The sequence below is a fragment of the Macadamia integrifolia genome, chromosome 4, assembly GCF_013358625.1.
Source record: "Macadamia integrifolia cultivar HAES 741 chromosome 4, SCU_Mint_v3, whole genome shotgun sequence".
NCBI classification, from domain to species: Eukaryota; Viridiplantae; Streptophyta; class Magnoliopsida; order Proteales; family Proteaceae; genus Macadamia; species Macadamia integrifolia.
Window position 1 is genome coordinate 12,471,584 of NC_056560.1, and position 5,955 is coordinate 12,477,538.

At 35.8% G+C, this 5,955-nt stretch overlaps 1 non-coding gene across 1 annotated transcript; it reads left to right on the forward strand.

Moving 5' to 3' along the window:
* Positions 1-1,200: 1,200 nt before the first annotated feature.
* On the forward strand, positions 1,201-1,307 carry LOC122077608. The gene has a single exon (XR_006139855.1). It is a non-coding gene; the product is annotated as a small nucleolar RNA R71 (small nucleolar RNA).
* Positions 1,308-5,955: the final 4,648 nt, after the last annotated feature.

The following is a 5,955-nucleotide window of genomic DNA, read 5'->3' on the forward strand; positions in this document are numbered from 1 at the left end:
ACATAAAGATCTTCCAATGCCTCTATTGTAGCTAATGTTTAGTCTATCATGTGCCATTCCACAAGTAATATCATTCTTGCTCTTTGATTATAACATATTTGCTATCTTTTATCTTTACATTTACTAATATTTATGTTCTTAAAGTAAGAATATTTTTATGCTTCATCTATTAGGTGAGATTGATGTTGAAGCACTCCAGTGTTAAATCACTCCAGGTTGGATGAAATCAGGATATTTTTGGGTCATATTTCTAAATATTTTAATCATGGGATGTTTATATAATAATTTATGATTTTTTATGATGTTTCTAAATATTTTAATTATGAGGATGATTGAATCAAATTTATCGATTTTTTGTGATGTTTTTAAATATTTTAATTGTAGAGATGCTTGCATGATCATGATGGATTAAAATTTTGGTATCTTTGTTGAATTTCCATTGACATCATTTAATTGTTAGAATAGGTATTTATGGAGAAGGGTAATTAAGAAAATAGTATAATTATAGATAGATGGATTCATGGAGAGATGGATAATTAAAATAAGATTAAACCACTACGATGGGTATATTTGAATGAAGGTAAATGAATTTGTAATCAACAAGCTCGGTTAACATAGGTCAAACTGTCAAAAGGTTTTACAAATATTTGATTTCTCATATGGTTAGAGTGAATTAGCTAAAAAAAAAATGAAATAGTTGGTCTTGACTCTGGATTTCTTGTCATTTTTTTTGGGCTTGCATGATCAGAATTAAGTAGGCTAGAATATAAGAGAGCATTTTAAAGAGGGTCCATGTAAAAACTGGTTAAAGCCCGTTTAACATTAAATATGTCCGCAGCCCGGTTAAGGCCTGACTAAAGCCCGATTAATGTTTGATTTTAGTAGCCCGATTATAACCCTAGACCGACTGACTGAATATAAAGCATATCATGCCCTCACTAACTAAACCCGATTAGTTAAATGGGCAGACATGATGTAGCCCTTGAAAATCTTTAAGCCCGATTAAGCCAAACCGAGATCGGATCGGACTGGATCGGCCCGACCGGTTGACACCCCTAGTCAACTAAGTTAAGTAAGAATTTTCATGTCTTTCCTTCATCTGTAAAGGATGTGAACACCCCAAGGCACATAGACTCTATCATTTGTTTAGTTGGGTAATCAATACCCTCATAAATTATTTGGCATAAATGCCATAAGCCTAGGTCATGGTGAGGGCATTCTTGGAGTAGATCTTTGAATCTCTCCATAAGTTTAGAAAATGACTCACTAGGGTTTTGCCTAAACTGAAGGATATCACTTCTAAGCTTATTGGTCTTGTGAATTGGGAAAAACTTCTTAAGGAAAACAAATGTGAATTGTTCCCATGATGTTATGGAATTTGCGGGTAACCCATACAACCACTTCTTAGCTTGGTCTTTCAATGCAAAAGTGATGAACCTAAGATTAGCAACATCATCAGAAAGTTGTTGGATCTTAATTAGAATACATACCACTTCAAATTCCCTTATAAACTTGGAACTGTCTCATTGGCAACGGCCCCAAAAACTTGTTTTTATTTTTAAAAGTAACTACAAGCGTATGGATCAGTGTAACTAACGGGTAGAACACAAGGAGAGTAGCCACTTTATTTTTAGCTTCTTTTAGTAACGAAAGTGTAATGATTGATTATGGTGATCCACTTCTAACTACCATCCTAACCAACACATCTAGGGAATGGAAATTGAAATTTGGAATTGAAATTAAAAACCTAACCATTCATCATCTAGGAATTTAAATACTCAAACCACACAATTAAAAAGCAACTAACTAAAAGTAAAAGCGCTGAATTAAAAAGTGTTGAAATAAAAAGGAAAATAAAGCTAGAGAGGCACACAAATAGGTATCTCTACTCAGCTCGAGGGATGCACCATAAATAGTATGAGCTTCTCTACTTGACTAGAGAGTACTGTTACAAGGGTTTTTCTACTTAGCTTAGAGGGAAGGGATGCAATATAAATAATCAAGGTAAAAGGATGGTTCCATAGTTAGAGAGGGGCAAAGCCAGCACATGCATCTAGACAAGGACCTTGGGGAAAAGGGAAAGCATCAAAGTAAAAATTTAAATTTAAATCCTAAATTAAGAATGAATGGGTAGCAAGAAGAGGGAATGAGAGGGGGGTGCAAAGACTTATGAAGAAGCCTACTTACCTGAGCTTCAATCTTTAAATTAAAAACTTGATTGATTTGAAATACTACCAATCCTAAAAACCAGATCTGAACTAAATCAAATCTGAAATTGCTAGCCCTGGAGAAAACAAATCATGAAGAAAAACGTACACTTGAAAGAGATGCTCCACAACTTGGGTCTTCTCCTTAGATCTAAGCCTTGAGCTAGTAAATTAAAATTATTACACCTTTGAATAACTTGAATTGCATAAACAAATAAAAATAAAAGAAATTGCATTAATTTAATGAAACCAATTACAAAAGTGTTTAAAAATAAATAAAAACTAGAACTAGAACTAAAAAGAGAGCATAATTAAAACTAGAGAAAAAAAGAGGAAGAGAGGTAACCCTAAAAGAAAAGTGTGCCCTCCCCTTGTGTTGATTCTATTATAAAGAGAATGGGGAGGGAAGCCAATGAATTGGCTTCTAAAAAGTAGGATCTTTTGAGATTCTATTGTGATGAGGTGGAAATTAGGAGAGAAAAGAGAAAAGAGAAAAAACAAATAGGGTAGAGAAGAGAAGGAAGCCCAAGGGAATCCTTTGGTGATCGTGTGTGATGAGGTAGAGGGAAGAGAGTAGAAAGAAAAGAGAGAAAATAGGAAAGAGAATCTCCATGATTTTTTTTCTTTTTTTTTTTTCCTATTTTTTTCTCTTATTTTCTTTCTCTTCTTCAAACTTGCGCAACACCTCCCTTAGCCGACCTCCTATTCCTTGTTTGAATCGATTAGGACATCTTCTAATTGAGTAGGAGGTTCCATCCATGCCCTTTGCTTTAAGTGATGAGTAGGAGAGAGAAAACCTTCCAAAAAAAATCTCTAAAAAATAGCAATCAAGCGGTTCAAACTTGAGACCTCTTAGTGAGCAAGGGATTTTTGCGCACCACAACTCACCAACTATACTAGGTTGTTGCTGTTATAAAAAAAGAATCTTCAATCACTCAAGAAGGTTTCATCGAACCTTGTTGGCATTTGGAATATTCCTTATACACCTGGGACAACTACAAATGGGATGGTTTTGCATCTCGGTTCAATTCTAATCCATTATTCTTTTTTCTGGCCCAAAAAGAATAATCACTTGTACAGATGACCAAACATATGTGTACTTTTAATGCAACACGTCCATCTTGGTCAGAATTTCATCATCCTCGCAACCATGAAAAGAAACAGAACATCTTTATGTGTAAAATTGGAGATACGATGCCCGATAGTCCTTAAGGCTAGAAAATACAAAACCTACAAAATGAGAGTAAAACCCAAGATAGTTTCATTCTAAATATGTAAAAATGCATGATTCACTACCTCAGATTTCACACATAAATGTGCTAATCAAATACGAAAATTACCAAGGTGTTTAAGAGATCGGTGAGGGTGTGCAAAGTTTAGTCCCACATCGCCTCGGGAAAGATTGTTGGGCTAGTTGATAACCTTTAACATGGTATAACGTGTTTTAAAGTCTTGAGACCCATTGGCCAAAGAGGACAATTTTGTGCCAAGGTTAATGGGGCTAGGGCATTACACAAGTAGCCCATCAGTTCATGGCCATAACCTAATTTTAAGCTCAGATTTAGGATTTCAAACACAAAACTCAATCCCTACAACATCCAAGGACTCACAACTAGATATCTTACAACCCACACATAATTTCACACCAATTTGAACTCTAATATCATAAAAATCACAACAGACAAACAAATTTGACATAATCAGACCCATTAGTCACTCTCTACAGTTTGGGTTTCTTACAAAACCCAAAACTCTTATTCCACTTATAGATTTTGACAATAATATGAAGATCTAATACACATTATTAGATAAAATTACTTAGTTCCTTAATTGTCCACTCTTTTCCCATTCAATTCCTTCCTCAAATCTTGAAGATCACTATAAAGCCCCAAGTCCTTTCAAGAAATCTTCATGCATGCACAAATATAGCTCCTAGATATTTCTTGCAGCACAGTCCTTTCCAATTCCCTTCTCCCTCTATGCAATTTCCACTTTCTCTTTCTATTCTTGCTTGAAGAACTAGGTAAACTAAAATTAACCCCTTTATTAAGCCTTTAAATATAACCAAATGAAATTCCCATATTACCCTTATGAAATTAATGCAATGTTAAGTGATGAACCTCCTTTTGTGAACACCCTTTTATATTTGTATAATAACACTCACTCAGCACCATATGTATGAAATACCCAAACTGCCCTTGACCATCTAATACCCTACATTTTTTTCATAATTACCATCTGTACGGGGAGCGGCCAGAGTTCCCGACCTCTCTTTTCCTTGGGGATTTCTAAGAGGGATATTAATAATGGTTCAATATCGAGGATTAGAAAACATAAGATTTGGAGTTACCAACTAGGGTTAGGACCTAGGACCCATGGGTCGATAAGGAAAGGGCCAAAAAATTAGTCTAGTTTAGAGATGAAGATAAGTGTTAGGTTGTGGAGTTGGGAAGCTGTTAGGCACCCACTCCACCGGTTGAACCGGTCTTCTTTCTAAATGCTTAAGAATGAACATTCTCTCTTAATTCATCATACACCACATGCATGGATAAGTTATTGCTATGCTACTATGTACATTATCACATATGAAATAAAAGTCTAAATTTTGCCTACTGAATTGAGAGGTTATACCTGTGCTCGACACCTGTTTTGGGTCTAGAGGGGTGGGCCCCTGCTGTTGTAGGCTCAAAATTTTGCTGAGTGTCCCCCGACTCAGACAGAGGTAGATTTGACCATTTACTTTACTTCTTTGAAGGTTTCAGCCCTTCTACAACCCTTCACAACTTTTGGAGATCTTTAGGAATTTTGGTGGAGTTCTGAGATTCTACGATAATGTTGTTGGATATCTAAGAGAATCTAGAGAAGACGGGGTTGCTAGAAGATTTCTAAGACATTTCTAAAGTTAGGGGATTTTTTTGGATTTTTTGGGTATTTTAGATTTTATGGGTACACACAAATTGAGATAATGGGGCTACTGAATATTTCAGCATAACTTTGGCTAATAGAGGTTTGGATGAGAAAAGACAAAAAGTGAAGACTATAGGAATTTTCTCAAAACTTTGGGACACTTGGAAAAATAGGTAACTCATAAGGAGAGAGGTAGGTGAGAAGATAGACCCTTGTGTGTTTTGATATGGGTGAACAGTCCCCTTTTCATAGGGATTCGGACCCAAAGGGATAGATTTTTCCTAGGCCACAAAAATAGCAAAAATCGATACGGGGCCATACAAAAATTGGCGAATACATCTTCTGGAAATTTTGCGGGGCCACAAAATGTCACGGGATTAGATAGATGTCGACCCTTCCCTCTATGGGCTTCTGGCTTCAGGGTGTGATTCCAGGAGATCTTGTCGTCTGATTTTTATGCACCATATGTCATCATAATCATCTTTTTGAGTACTATACGTTGGTATAGGTGTTGAACCCCTTTTTGGCTCAAAATTGATTAGGATTCACAAGGGCTCTTACCTTATTGCACTATGAAAATTTTAGACAATCCTTTTTAGTGTTGTTCCCACACCATTGAAGAGTGCTCAAATTTGATTCTTCAATGTGTGATGTATTAATATCGGGAGTCACAAGATCGGGCATGATCAAGCTCTGTACAAATCCCAAATTGGATTAGGGTTTCAGGTCCGATTAGGGCTTTAGGTTGAATCAGGGTTTTAGGTCTGGATTTTTAAGTTGAATCCAATTTTTTTTTGAAAGGCCGAACTCTTCTCTGATTGAAAGTGTATATCTTATCCAC